The sequence below is a fragment of the Carassius gibelio genome, chromosome B19, assembly GCF_023724105.1.
Source record: "Carassius gibelio isolate Cgi1373 ecotype wild population from Czech Republic chromosome B19, carGib1.2-hapl.c, whole genome shotgun sequence".
Lineage (NCBI taxonomy): Eukaryota > Metazoa > Chordata > Actinopteri > Cypriniformes > Cyprinidae > Carassius > Carassius gibelio.
The window spans coordinates 2,026,204-2,041,931 of NC_068414.1; the positions used below are offsets into that span (position 1 = coordinate 2,026,204).

The 15,728-nt window shown below is 46.4% G+C and overlaps 3 non-coding genes across 3 annotated transcripts; all 3 read right to left on the reverse strand.

Annotated features, from left to right (window-relative positions):
* Positions 1 to 2,625: 2,625 nt before the first annotated feature.
* trnag-ucc (transfer RNA glycine (anticodon UCC)) lies at positions 2,626 to 2,697 on the reverse strand. The gene has a single exon. It is a non-coding gene; the product is annotated as a tRNA-Gly (tRNA).
* Positions 2,698 to 7,125: 4,428 nt separating this feature from the next.
* Positions 7,126 to 7,197, reverse strand: trnag-ucc (transfer RNA glycine (anticodon UCC)). Its single transcript has one exon. It is a non-coding gene; the product is annotated as a tRNA-Gly (tRNA).
* A 4,428-nt stretch (positions 7,198 to 11,625) lies between these two features.
* Positions 11,626 to 11,697, reverse strand: trnag-ucc (transfer RNA glycine (anticodon UCC)). Its single transcript has one exon. It is a non-coding gene; the product is annotated as a tRNA-Gly (tRNA).
* Positions 11,698 to 15,728: the final 4,031 nt, after the last annotated feature.

Sequence of the window (15,728 nt, forward strand, 5' to 3'; positions counted from 1 at the left end):
AGATCCAGTCTGTATCCGCTTCAGTCACCCGGATCCAGTCCGTATACAGAGAAGATGGTGGATCAACACCTAGAAAGGACCTCTATGGCCCAGAAACACAGCGGAGACCGTGACAACTAGATGAGCCGCAGATACAAATCCCCTGTAAAGACCACCTGGACAAGACCACAGGAAACAGATGATTCTTCTGCACAGTCTGACATTCCTGCAGCCTGGAGCTGATCTACCTGTTTCGTCTGACAAGGGGAGAACTGTCTCCCCGATTGAGCCTGGTTTCTCACCGGGTTTTTTCTCCATCCTTTCACCGATCGAGTTTTGGTTTCTTCCCTCTGTCGCTTCTGGCAGGCGGAGCTGGGGACACTTCATGTACAGCGATATCGTTGACTTGATTGCAAATTATTGCACAGATACTATTTAAACTGAACTTAGCTGAATGATGTCATCAAAGAGTTCAATAACGAAATGCCTTTAACTGTCATTTTGCTTTTTGACGCACTGTGTTCCTAATTAATGTTGTTCAGTTGCATTGACGCAATACTTTCTGTTTAAAGCGCAATTTAAAAAAAAACAAAACAAAAAAAAAGAGTCCAAACAATGACCCCTGCTACGGGTAGTGTTCCAAGTGTTATGCGACTTCAGCTAATGATGGGTCCATCAGAAATTTTACGGTGCTAGGGCTGGGTCTGCGTCAGAAGAAGCCATGCATTGTTTAGTTATGTCAGTGCAGTGCCGTCAGTTGGGGGAGAAACGGCAGCATGCACGGCTCCTCGTTAGTATAGTGGACAGTATCTCCGCCTGTCACGCGGAAGACCGGGGTTCGATTCCCCGACGGGGAGAGCTGGTTCTTTTCGTCTTCCGAATGATCCATCCAAAATGTTTGGTTGGAGTCGCAGGTCACAGAAGGAGTTCTGCTTCGACGTCAGCCCGAGCCAAAGGATATGCGTTGGCCGGGAATCGAATCCGTGTCAACTGCTTGGAAGGCAGCTATGCTCACCACTATACCACCAACGCAGGCGGAAGACAGTAGCTTTATTGACGCACTGTGTTCCTAATAAATGTTGTTCAGTTGCATTGACACAATACTTTTTGTTTAAAGCGCAATAAAAAAAAAAATAAAAAAAAAAAAGAGTCCAAACAATGACCCCTGCTACCGGTAGTGTTGCAAGTGTTATGCGACTTCAGCTAATGATGGGTCCATCCGAAATTATTCCATCCAAAAGTTTTGGGTGGAGGCACAGGTCACAGAGGGAGTTCTGCTTCGACGTCAGCCCGAGCCAAAGGATATGCGTTGGCCGGGAATCGAATCCGTGTCAACCGCTTGGAAGGCAGCTATGCTCACCACTATACCACCAACGCAGTCAGCAGTCAGCAACTTGCGCCGTCACTAAGAAGGCTCGAAGTGCACGAGTCGCCGATAGGGCTAGAGGAGCAGATGAGATCTTTGTTTGGACCCGTCACTAAAGAGAGCCTTCAAGAATTTGCATCCCGTCACGTACAAGAAAGCGCTGCCTTCCCATCCGGCTAAATAAACACGAAGTGGTCAAACGCAGAGAGTGCCTATAATAACCAAAAGCCCAATCAAGGCAATCTCTTTCTCATGCCTCTATCTGAAAAGTTGGATAAAATCTTATATGAAAAAAAAAGTCTTTTAAAGAAATCCCTTATTCCGAGGTCACCGTAGCCACCAGATCCAGTCTGTATCCGCTTCAGTCACCCGGATCCAGTCCGTATACAGAGAAGATGGTGGATCAACACCTAGAAAGGACCTCTATGGCCCAGAAACACAGCGGAGACCGTGACAACTAGATGAGCCGCAGATACAAATCCCCTGTAAAGACCACCTGGACAAGACCACAGGAAACAGATGATTCTTCTGCACAGTCTGACATTCCTGCAGCCTGGAGCTGATCTACCTGTTTCGTCTGACAAGGGGAGAACTGTCTCCCCGATTGAGCCTGGTTTCTCACCGGGTTTTTTCTCCATCCTTTCACCGATCGAGTTTTGGTTTCTTCCCTCTGTCGCTTCTGGCAGGCGGAGCTGGGGACACTTCATGTACAGCGATATCGTTGACTTGATTGCAAATTATTGCACAGATACTATTTAAACTGAACTTAGCTGAATGATGTCATCAAAGAGTTCAATAACGAAATGCCTTTAACTGTCATTTTGCTTTTTGACGCACTGTGTTCCTAATTAATGTTGTTCAGTTGCATTGACGCAATACTTTCTGTTTAAAGCGCAATTTAAAAAAAAACAAAACAAAAAAAAAGAGTCCAAACAATGACCCCTGCTACGGGTAGTGTTCCAAGTGTTATGCGACTTCAGCTAATGATGGGTCCATCAGAAATTTTACGGTGCTAGGGCTGGGTCTGCGTCAGAAGAAGCCATGCATTGTTTAGTTATGTCAGTGCAGTGCCGTCAGTTGGGGGAGAAACGGCAGCATGCACGGCTCCTCGTTAGTATAGTGGACAGTATCTCCGCCTGTCACGCGGAAGACCGGGGTTTGATTCCCCGACGGGGAGAGCTGGTTCTTTTCGTCTTCCGAATGATCCATCCAAAATGTTTGGTTGGAGTCGCAGGTCACAGAAGGAGTTCTGCTTCGACGTCAGCCCGAGCCAAAGGACATGCGTTGGCCGGGAATCGAACCCGGGTCAACTGCTTGGAAGGCAGCTATGCTCACCACTATACCACCAACGCAGGCGGAAGACAGTAGCTTTATTGACGCACTGTGTTCCTAATAAATGTTGTTCAGTTGCATTGACACAATACTTTTTGTTTAAAGCGCAATAAAAAAAAAAAAAAAAAAAAAAAAAAGAGTCCAAACAATGACCCCTGCTACCGGTAGTGTTGCAAGTGTTATGCGACTTCAGCTAATGATGGGTCCATCCGAAATTATTCCATCCAAAAGTTTTGGGTGGAGGCACAGGTCACAGAGGGAGTTCTGCTTCGACGTCAGCCCGAGCCAAAGGATATGCGTTGGCCGGGAATCGAATCCGTGTCAACTGCTTGGAAGGCAGCTATGCTCACCACTATACCACCAACGCAGTCAGCAGTCAGCAACTTGCGCCGTCACTAAGAAGGCTCGAAGTGCACGAGTCGCCGATAGGGCTAGAGGAGCAGATGAGATCTTTGTTTGGACCCGTCACTAAAGAGAGCCTTCAAGAATTTGCATCCCGTCACGTACAAGAAAGCGCTGCCTTCCCATCCGGCTAAATAAACACGAAGTGGTCAAACGCAGAGAGTGCCTATAATAACCAAAAGCCCAATCAAGGCAATCTCTTTCTCATGCCTCTATCTGAAAAGTTGGATAAAATCTTATATGAAAAAAAAAGTCTTTTAAAGAAATCCCTTATTCCGAGGTCACCGTAGCCACCAGATCCAGTCTGTATCCGCTTCAGTCACCCGGATCCAGTCCGTATACAGAGAAGATGGTGGATCAACACCTAGAAAGGACCTCTATGGCCCAGAAACACAGCGGAGACCGTGACAACTAGATGAGCCGCAGATACAAATCCCCTGTAAAGACCACCTGGACAAGACCACAGGAAACAGATGATTCTTCTGCACAGTCTGACATTCCTGCAGCCTGGAGCTGATCTACCTGTTTCGTCTGACAAGGGGAGAACTGTCTCCCCGATTGAGCCTGGTTTCTCACCGGGTTTTTTCTCCATCCTTTCACCGATCGAGTTTTGGTTTCTTCCCTCTGTCGCTTCTGGCAGGCGGAGCTGGGGACACTTCATGTACAGCGATATCGTTGACTTGATTGCAAATTATTGCACAGATACTATTTAAACTGAACTTAGCTGAATGATGTCATCAAAGAGTTCAATAACGAAATGCCTTTAACTGTCATTTTGCTTTTTGACGCACTGTGTTCCTAATTAATGTTGTTCAGTTGCATTGACGCAATACTTTCTGTTTAAAGCGCAATTTAAAAAAAAACAAAACAAAAAAAAAGAGTCCAAACAATGACCCCTGCTACGGGTAGTGTTCCAAGTGTTATGCGACTTCAGCTAATGATGGGTCCATCAGAAATTTTACGGTGCTAGGGCTGGGTCTGCGTCAGAAGAAGCCATGCATTGTTTAGTTATGTCAGTGCAGTGCCGTCAGTTGGGGGAGAAACGGCAGCATGCACGGCTCCTCGTTAGTATAGTGGACAGTATCTCCGCCTGTCACGCGGAAGACCGGGGTTCGATTCCCCGACGGGGAGAGCTGGTTCTTTTCGTCTTCCGAATGATCCATCCAAAATGTTTGGTTGGAGTCGCAGGTCACAGAAGGAGTTCTGCTTCGACGTCAGCCCGAGCCAAAGGATATGCGTTGGCCGGGAATCGAATCCGTGTCAACTGCTTGGAAGGCAGCTATGCTCACCACTATACCACCAACGCAGGCGGAAGACAGTAGCTTTATTGACGCACTGTGTTCCTAATAAATGTTGTTCAGTTGCATTGACACAATACTTTTTGTTTAAAGCGCAATAAAAAAAAAAAAAAAAAAAAAAAAGAGTCCAAACAATGACCCCTGCTACCGGTAGTGTTGCAAGTGTTATGCGACTTCAGCTAATGATGGGTCCATCCGAAATTATTCCATCCAAAAGTTTTGGGTGGAGGCACAGGTCACAGAGGGAGTTCTGCTTCGACGTCAGCCCGAGCCAAAGGATATGCGTTGGCCGGGAATCGAATCCGTGTCAACCGCTTGGAAGGCAGCTATGCTCACCACTATACCACCAACGCAGTCAGCAACTTGCGCCGTCACTAAGAAGGCTCGAAGTGCACGAGTCGCCGATAGGGCTAGAGGAGCAGATGAGATCTTTGTTTGGACCCGTCACTAAAGAGAGCCTTCAAGAATTTGCATCCCGTCACGTACAAGAAAGCGCTGCCTTCCCATCCGGCTAAATAAACACGAAGTGGTCAAACGCAGAGAGTGCCTATAATAACCAAAAGCCCAATCAAGGCAATCTCTTTCTCATGCCTCTATCTGAAAAGTTGGATAAAATCTTATATGAAAAAAAAAGTCTTTTAAAGAAATCCCTTATTCCGAGGTCACCGTAGCCACCAGATCCAGTCTGTATCCGCTTCAGTCACCCGGATCCAGTCCGTATACAGAGAAGATGGTGAATCAACACCTAGAAAGGACCTCTATGGCCCAGAAACACAGCGGAGACCGTGACAACTAGATGAGCCGCAGATACAAATCCCCTGTAAAGACCACCTGGACAAGACCACAGGAAACAGATGATTCTTCTGCACAGTCTGACATTCCTGCAGCCTGGAGCTGATCTACCTGTTTCGTCTGACAAGGGGAGAACTGTCTCCCCGATTGAGCCTGGTTTCTCACCGGGTTTTTTCTCCATCCTTTCACCGATCGAGTTTTGGTTTCTTCCCTCTGTCGCTTCTGGCAGGCGGAGCTGGGGACACTTCATGTACAGCGATATCGTTGACTTGATTGCAAATTATTGCACAGATACTATTTAAACTGAACTTAGCTGAATGATGTCATCAAAGAGTTCAATAACGAAATGCCTTTAACTGTCATTTTGCTTTTTGACGCACTGTGTTCCTAATAAATGTTGTTCAGTTGCATTGACACAATACTTTTTGTTTAAAGCGCATTAAAAAAAAAAAAAAAAAAAAAAAAAAGAGTCCAAACAATGACCCCTGCTACGGGTAGTGTTGCAAGTGTTATGCGACTTCAGCTAATGATGGGTCCATCCGAAATTATTCCATCCAAAAGTTTTGGGTGGAGGCACAGGTCACAGAGGGAGTTCTGCTTCGACGTCAGCCCGAGCCAAAGGACATGCGCACTGCTTTCTCCAACTGCTTGGAAGGCAGCTATGCTCACCACTATACCACCAACGCAGTCAGCAGTCAGCAACTTGCGCCGTCACTTTAGAAGGCTCGAAGTGCACGAGTCGCCGATAGGGCTAGAGGAGCAGATGAGATCTTTGTTTGGACCCGTCACTAAAGAGAGCCTTCAAGAATTTGCATCCCGTCACGTACAAGAAAGCGCTGCCTTCCCATCCGGCTAAATAAACACGAAGTGGTCAAACGCAGAGAGTGCCTATAATAACCAAAAGCCCAATCAAGGCAATCTCTTTCTCATGCCTCTATCTGAAAAGTTGGATAAAATCTTATATGAAAAAAAAAGTCTTTTAAAGAAATCCCTTATTCCGAGGTCACCGTAGCCACCAGATCCAGTCTGTATCCGCTTCAGTCACCCGGATCCAGTCCGTATACAGAGAAGATGGTGGATCAACACCTAGAAAGGACCTCTATGGCCCAGAAACACAGCGGAGACCGTGACAACTAGATGAGCCGCAGATACAAATCCCCTGTAAAGACCACCTGGACAAGACCACAGGAAACAGATGATTCTTCTGCACAGTCTGACATTCCTGCAGCCTGGAGCTGATCTACCTGTTTCGTCTGACAAGGGGAGAACTGTCTCCCCGATTGAGCCTGGTTTCTCACCGGGTTTTTTCTCCATCCTTTCACCGATCGAGTTTTGGTTTCTTCCCTCTGTCGCTTCTGGCAGGCGGAGCTGGGGACACTTCATGTACAGCGATATCGTTGACTTGATTGCAAATTATTGCACAGATACTATTTAAACTGAACTTAGCTGAATGATGTCATCAAAGAGTTCAATAACGAAATGCCTTTAACTGTCATTTTGCTTTTTGACGCACTGTGTTCCTAATTAATGTTGTTCAGTTGCATTGACGCAATACTTTCTGTTTAAAGCGCAATTTAAAAAAAAACAAAACAAAAAAAAAGAGTCCAAACAATGACCCCTGCTACGGGTAGTGTTCCAAGTGTTATGCGACTTCAGCTAATGATGGGTCCATCAGAAATTTTACGGTGCTAGGGCTGGGTCTGCGTCAGAAGAAGCCATGCATTGTTTAGTTATGTCAGTGCAGTGCCGTCAGTTGGGGGAGAAACGGCAGCATGCACGGCTCCTCGTTAGTATAGTGGACAGTATCTCCGCCTGTCACGCGGAAGACCGGGGTTTGATTCCCCGACGGGGAGAGCTGGTTCTTTTCGTCTTCCGAATGATCCATCCAAAATGTTTGGTTGGAGTCGCAGGTCACAGAAGGAGTTCTGCTTCGACGTCAGCCCGAGCCAAAGGACATGCGTTGGCCGGGAATCGAACCCGGGTCAACTGCTTGGAAGGCAGCTATGCTCACCACTATACCACCAACGCAGGCGGAAGACAGTAGCTTTATTGACGCACTGTGTTCCTAATAAATGTTGTTCAGTTGCATTGACACAATACTTTTTGTTTAAAGCGCAATAAAAAAAAAAAAAAAAAAAAAAAAAAGAGTCCAAACAATGACCCCTGCTACCGGTAGTGTTGCAAGTGTTATGCGACTTCAGCTAATGATGGGTCCATCCGAAATTATTCCATCCAAAAGTTTTGGGTGGAGGCACAGGTCACAGAGGGAGTTCTGCTTCGACGTCAGCCCGAGCCAAAGGATATGCGTTGGCCGGGAATCGAATCCGTGTCAACTGCTTGGAAGGCAGCTATGCTCACCACTATACCACCAACGCAGTCAGCAGTCAGCAACTTGCGCCGTCACTAAGAAGGCTCGAAGTGCACGAGTCGCCGATAGGGCTAGAGGAGCAGATGAGATCTTTGTTTGGACCCGTCACTAAAGAGAGCCTTCAAGAATTTGCATCCCGTCACGTACAAGAAAGCGCTGCCTTCCCATCCGGCTAAATAAACACGAAGTGGTCAAACGCAGAGAGTGCCTATAATAACCAAAAGCCCAATCAAGGCAATCTCTTTCTCATGCCTCTATCTGAAAAGTTGGATAAAATCTTATATGAAAAAAAAAGTCTTTTAAAGAAATCCCTTATTCCGAGGTCACCGTAGCCACCAGATCCAGTCTGTATCCGCTTCAGTCACCCGGATCCAGTCCGTATACAGAGAAGATGGTGGATCAACACCTAGAAAGGACCTCTATGGCCCAGAAACACAGCGGAGACCGTGACAACTAGATGAGCCGCAGATACAAATCCCCTGTAAAGACCACCTGGACAAGACCACAGGAAACAGATGATTCTTCTGCACAGTCTGACATTCCTGCAGCCTGGAGCTGATCTACCTGTTTCGTCTGACAAGGGGAGAACTGTCTCCCCGATTGAGCCTGGTTTCTCACCGGGTTTTTTCTCCATCCTTTCACCGATCGAGTTTTGGTTTCTTCCCTCTGTCGCTTCTGGCAGGCGGAGCTGGGGACACTTCATGTACAGCGATATCGTTGACTTGATTGCAAATTATTGCACAGATACTATTTAAACTGAACTTAGCTGAATGATGTCATCAAAGAGTTCAATAACGAAATGCCTTTAACTGTCATTTTGCTTTTTGACGCACTGTGTTCCTAATTAATGTTGTTCAGTTGCATTGACGCAATACTTTCTGTTTAAAGCGCAATTTAAAAAAAAACAAAACAAAAAAAAAGAGTCCAAACAATGACCCCTGCTACGGGTAGTGTTCCAAGTGTTATGCGACTTCAGCTAATGATGGGTCCATCAGAAATTTTACGGTGCTAGGGCTGGGTCTGCGTCAGAAGAAGCCATGCATTGTTTAGTTATGTCAGTGCAGTGCCGTCAGTTGGGGGAGAAACGGCAGCATGCACGGCTCCTCGTTAGTATAGTGGACAGTATCTCCGCCTGTCACGCGGAAGACCGGGGTTCGATTCCCCGACGGGGAGAGCTGGTTCTTTTCGTCTTCCGAATGATCCATCCAAAATGTTTGGTTGGAGTCGCAGGTCACAGAAGGAGTTCTGCTTCGACGTCAGCCCGAGCCAAAGGATATGCGTTGGCCGGGAATCGAATCCGTGTCAACTGCTTGGAAGGCAGCTATGCTCACCACTATACCACCAACGCAGGCGGAAGACAGTAGCTTTATTGACGCACTGTGTTCCTAATAAATGTTGTTCAGTTGCATTGACACAATACTTTTTGTTTAAAGCGCAATAAAAAAAAAAAAAAAAAAAAAAAAGAGTCCAAACAATGACCCCTGCTACCGGTAGTGTTGCAAGTGTTATGCGACTTCAGCTAATGATGGGTCCATCCGAAATTATTCCATCCAAAAGTTTTGGGTGGAGGCACAGGTCACAGAGGGAGTTCTGCTTCGACGTCAGCCCGAGCCAAAGGATATGCGTTGGCCGGGAATCGAATCCGTGTCAACCGCTTGGAAGGCAGCTATGCTCACCACTATACCACCAACGCAGTCAGCAACTTGCGCCGTCACTAAGAAGGCTCGAAGTGCACGAGTCGCCGATAGGGCTAGAGGAGCAGATGAGATCTTTGTTTGGACCCGTCACTAAAGAGAGCCTTCAAGAATTTGCATCCCGTCACGTACAAGAAAGCGCTGCCTTCCCATCCGGCTAAATAAACACGAAGTGGTCAAACGCAGAGAGTGCCTATAATAACCAAAAGCCCAATCAAGGCAATCTCTTTCTCATGCCTCTATCTGAAAAGTTGGATAAAATCTTATATGAAAAAAAAAGTCTTTTAAAGAAATCCCTTATTCCGAGGTCACCGTAGCCACCAGATCCAGTCTGTATCCGCTTCAGTCACCCGGATCCAGTCCGTATACAGAGAAGATGGTGAATCAACACCTAGAAAGGACCTCTATGGCCCAGAAACACAGCGGAGACCGTGACAACTAGATGAGCCGCAGATACAAATCCCCTGTAAAGACCACCTGGACAAGACCACAGGAAACAGATGATTCTTCTGCACAGTCTGACATTCCTGCAGCCTGGAGCTGATCTACCTGTTTCGTCTGACAAGGGGAGAACTGTCTCCCCGATTGAGCCTGGTTTCTCACCGGGTTTTTTCTCCATCCTTTCACCGATCGAGTTTTGGTTTCTTCCCTCTGTCGCTTCTGGCAGGCGGAGCTGGGGACACTTCATGTACAGCGATATCGTTGACTTGATTGCAAATTATTGCACAGATACTATTTAAACTGAACTTAGCTGAATGATGTCATCAAAGAGTTCAATAACGAAATGCCTTTAACTGTCATTTTGCTTTTTGACGCACTGTGTTCCTAATAAATGTTGTTCAGTTGCATTGACACAATACTTTTTGTTTAAAGCGCATTAAAAAAAAAAAAAAAAAAAAAAAAAAGAGTCCAAACAATGACCCCTGCTACGGGTAGTGTTGCAAGTGTTATGCGACTTCAGCTAATGATGGGTCCATCCGAAATTATTCCATCCAAAAGTTTTGGGTGGAGGCACAGGTCACAGAGGGAGTTCTGCTTCGACGTCAGCCCGAGCCAAAGGACATGCGCACTGCTTTCTCCAACTGCTTGGAAGGCAGCTATGCTCACCACTATACCACCAACGCAGTCAGCAGTCAGCAACTTGCGCCGTCACTTTAGAAGGCTCGAAGTGCACGAGTCGCCGATAGGGCTAGAGGAGCAGATGAGATCTTTGTTTGGACCCGTCACTAAAGAGAGCCTTCAAGAATTTGCATCCCGTCACGTACAAGAAAGCGCTGCCTTCCCATCCGGCTAAATAAACACGAAGTGGTCAAACGCAGAGAGTGCCTATAATAACCAAAAGCCCAATCAAGGCAATCTCTTTCTCATGCCTCTATCTGAAAAGTTGGATAAAATCTTATATGAAAAAAAAAGTCTTTTAAAGAAATCCCTTATTCCGAGGTCACCGTAGCCACCAGATCCAGTCTGTATCCGCTTCAGTCACCCGGATCCAGTCCGTATACAGAGAAGATGGTGGATCAACACCTAGAAAGGACCTCTATGGCCCAGAAACACAGCGGAGACCGTGACAACTAGATGAGCCGCAGATACAAATCCCCTGTAAAGACCACCTGGACAAGACCACAGGAAACAGATGATTCTTCTGCACAGTCTGACATTCCTGCAGCCTGGAGCTGATCTACCTGTTTCGTCTGACAAGGGGAGAACTGTCTCCCCGATTGAGCCTGGTTTCTCACCGGGTTTTTTCTCCATCCTTTCACCGATCGAGTTTTGGTTTCTTCCCTCTGTCGCTTCTGGCAGGCGGAGCTGGGGACACTTCATGTACAGCGATATCGTTGACTTGATTGCAAATTATTGCACAGATACTATTTAAACTGAACTTAGCTGAATGATGTCATCAAAGAGTTCAATAACGAAATGCCTTTAACTGTCATTTTGCTTTTTGACGCACTGTGTTCCTAATTAATGTTGTTCAGTTGCATTGACGCAATACTTTCTGTTTAAAGCGCAATTTAAAAAAAAACAAAACAAAAAAAAAGAGTCCAAACAATGACCCCTGCTACGGGTAGTGTTCCAAGTGTTATGCGACTTCAGCTAATGATGGGTCCATCAGAAATTTTACGGTGCTAGGGCTGGGTCTGCGTCAGAAGAAGCCATGCATTGTTTAGTTATGTCAGTGCAGTGCCGTCAGTTGGGGGAGAAACGGCAGCATGCACGGCTCCTCGTTAGTATAGTGGACAGTATCTCCGCCTGTCACGCGGAAGACCGGGGTTTGATTCCCCGACGGGGAGAGCTGGTTCTTTTCGTCTTCCGAATGATCCATCCAAAATGTTTGGTTGGAGTCGCAGGTCACAGAAGGAGTTCTGCTTCGACGTCAGCCCGAGCCAAAGGACATGCGTTGGCCGGGAATCGAACCCGGGTCAACTGCTTGGAAGGCAGCTATGCTCACCACTATACCACCAACGCAGGCGGAAGACAGTAGCTTTATTGACGCACTGTGTTCCTAATAAATGTTGTTCAGTTGCATTGACACAATACTTTTTGTTTAAAGCGCAATAAAAAAAAAAAAAAATAAAAAAAAAAGAGTCCAAACAATGACCCCTGCTACCGGTAGTGTTGCAAGTGTTATGCGACTTCAGCTAATGATGGGTCCATCCGAAATTATTCCATCCAAAAGTTTTGGGTGGAGGCACAGGTCACAGAGGGAGTTCTGCTTCGACGTCAGCCCGAGCCAAAGGATATGCGTTGGCCGGGAATCGAATCCGTGTCAACTGCTTGGAAGGCAGCTATGCTCACCACTATACCACCAACGCAGTCAGCAGTCAGCAACTTGCGCCGTCACTAAGAAGGCTCGAAGTGCACGAGTCGCCGATAGGGCTAGAGGAGCAGATGAGATCTTTGTTTGGACCCGTCACTAAAGAGAGCCTTCAAGAATTTGCATCCCGTCACGTACAAGAAAGCGCTGCCTTCCCATCCGGCTAAATAAACACGAAGTGGTCAAACGCAGAGAGTGCCTATAATAACCAAAAGCCCAATCAAGGCAATCTCTTTCTCATGCCTCTATCTGAAAAGTTGGATAAAATCTTATATGAAAAAAAAAGTCTTTTAAAGAAATCCCTTATTCCGAGGTCACCGTAGCCACCAGATCCAGTCTGTATCCGCTTCAGTCACCCGGATCCAGTCCGTATACAGAGAAGATGGTGGATCAACACCTAGAAAGGACCTCTATGGCCCAGAAACACAGCGGAGACCGTGACAACTAGATGAGCCGCAGATACAAATCCCCTGTAAAGACCACCTGGACAAGACCACAGGAAACAGATGATTCTTCTGCACAGTCTGACATTCCTGCAGCCTGGAGCTGATCTACCTGTTTCGTCTGACAAGGGGAGAACTGTCTCCCCGATTGAGCCTGGTTTCTCACCGGGTTTTTTCTCCATCCTTTCACCGATCGAGTTTTGGTTTCTTCCCTCTGTCGCTTCTGGCAGGCGGAGCTGGGGACACTTCATGTACAGCGATATCGTTGACTTGATTGCAAATTATTGCACAGATACTATTTAAACTGAACTTAGCTGAATGATGTCATCAAAGAGTTCAATAACGAAATGCCTTTAACTGTCATTTTGCTTTTTGACGCACTGTGTTCCTAATTAATGTTGTTCAGTTGCATTGACGCAATACTTTCTGTTTAAAGCGCAATTTAAAAAAAAACAAAACAAAAAAAAAGAGTCCAAACAATGACCCCTGCTACGGGTAGTGTTCCAAGTGTTATGCGACTTCAGCTAATGATGGGTCCATCAGAAATTTTACGGTGCTAGGGCTGGGTCTGCGTCAGAAGAAGCCATGCATTGTTTAGTTATGTCAGTGCAGTGCCGTCAGTTGGGGGAGAAACGGCAGCATGCACGGCTCCTCGTTAGTATAGTGGACAGTATCTCCGCCTGTCACGCGGAAGACCGGGGTTCGATTCCCCGACGGGGAGAGCTGGTTCTTTTCGTCTTCCGAATGATCCATCCAAAATGTTTGGTTGGAGTCGCAGGTCACAGAAGGAGTTCTGCTTCGACGTCAGCCCGAGCCAAAGGATATGCGTTGGCCGGGAATCGAATCCGTGTCAACTGCTTGGAAGGCAGCTATGCTCACCACTATACCACCAACGCAGGCGGAAGACAGTAGCTTTATTGACGCACTGTGTTCCTAATAAATGTTGTTCAGTTGCATTGACACAATACTTTTTGTTTAAAGCGCAATAAAAAAAAAAAAAAATAAAAAAAAGAGTCCAAACAATGACCCCTGCTACCGGTAGTGTTGCAAGTGTTATGCGACTTCAGCTAATGATGGGTCCATCCGAAATTATTCCATCCAAAAGTTTTGGGTGGAGGCACAGGTCACAGAGGGAGTTCTGCTTCGACGTCAGCCCGAGCCAAAGGATATGCGTTGGCCGGGAATCGAATCCGTGTCAACCGCTTGGAAGGCAGCTATGCTCACCACTATACCACCAACGCAGTCAGCAACTTGCGCCGTCACTAAGAAGGCTCGAAGTGCACGAGTCGCCGATAGGGCTAGAGGAGCAGATGAGATCTTTGTTTGGACCCGTCACTAAAGAGAGCCTTCAAGAATTTGCATCCCGTCACGTACAAGAAAGCGCTGCCTTCCCATCCGGCTAAATAAACACGAAGTGGTCAAACGCAGAGAGTGCCTATAATAACCAAAAGCCCAATCAAGGCAATCTCTTTCTCATGCCTCTATCTGAAAAGTTGGATAAAATCTTATATGAAAAAAAAAGTCTTTTAAAGAAATCCCTTATTCCGAGGTCACCGTAGCCACCAGATCCAGTCTGTATCCGCTTCAGTCACCCGGATCCAGTCCGTATACAGAGAAGATGGTGAATCAACACCTAGAAAGGACCTCTATGGCCCAGAAACACAGCGGAGACCGTGACAACTAGATGAGCCGCAGATACAAATCCCCTGTAAAGACCACCTGGACAAGACCACAGGAAACAGATGATTCTTCTGCACAGTCTGACATTCCTGCAGCCTGGAGCTGATCTACCTGTTTCGTCTGACAAGGGGAGAACTGTCTCCCCGATTGAGCCTGGTTTCTCACCGGGTTTTTTCTCCATCCTTTCACCGATCGAGTTTTGGTTTCTTCCCTCTGTCGCTTCTGGCAGGCGGAGCTGGGGACACTTCATGTACAGCGATATCGTTGACTTGATTGCAAATTATTGCACAGATACTATTTAAACTGAACTTAGCTGAATGATGTCATCAAAGAGTTCAATAACGAAATGCCTTTAACTGTCATTTTGCTTTTTGACGCACTGTGTTCCTAATAAATGTTGTTCAGTTGCATTGACACAATACTTTTTGTTTAAAGCGCATTAAAAAAAAAAAAAAAAAAAAAAAAAAGAGTCCAAACAATGACCCCTGCTACGGGTAGTGTTGCAAGTGTTATGCGACTTCAGCTAATGATGGGTCCATCCGAAATTATTCCATCCAAAAGTTTTGGGTGGAGGCACAGGTCACAGAGGGAGTTCTGCTTCGACGTCAGCCCGAGCCAAAGGACATGCGCACTGCTTTCTCCAACTGCTTGGAAGGCAGCTATGCTCACCACTATACCACCAACGCAGTCAGCAGTCAGCAACTTGCGCCGTCACTTTAGAAGGCTCGAAGTGCACGAGTCGCCGATAGGGCTAGAGGAGCAGATGAGATCTTTGTTTGGACCCGTCACTAAAGAGAGCCTTCAAGAATTTGCATCCCGTCACGTACAAGAAAGCGCTGCCTTCCCATCCGGCTAAATAAACACGAAGTGGTCAAACGCAGAGAGTGCCTATAATAACCAAAAGCCCAATCAAGGCAATCTCTTTCTCATGCCTCTATCTGAAAAGTTGGATAAAATCTTATATGAAAAAAAAAGTCTTTTAAAGAAATCCCTTATTCCGAGGTCACCGTAGCCACCAGATCCAGTCTGTATCCGCTTCAGTCACCCGGATCCAGTCCGTATACAGAGAAGATGGTGGATCAACACCTAGAAAGGACCTCTATGGCCCAGAAACACAGCGGAGACCGTGACAACTAGATGAGCCGCAGATACAAATCCCCTGTAAAGACCACCTGGACAAGACCACAGGAAACAGATGATTCTTCTGCACAGTCTGACATTCCTGCAGCCTGGAGCTGATCTACCTGTTTCGTCTGACAAGGGGAGAACTGTCTCCCCGATTGAGCCTGGTTTCTCACCGGGTTTTTTCTCCATCCTTTCACCGATCGAGTTTTGGTTTCTTCCCTCTGTCGCTTCTGGCAGGCGGAGCTGGGGACACTTCATGTACAGCGATATCGTTGACTTGATTGCAAATTATTGCACAGATACTATTTAAACTGAACTTAGCTGAATGATGTCATCAAAGAGTTCAATAACGAAATGCCTTTAACTGTCATTTTGCTTTTTGACGCACTGTGTTCCTAATTAATGTTGTTCAGTTGCATTGACGCAATACTTTC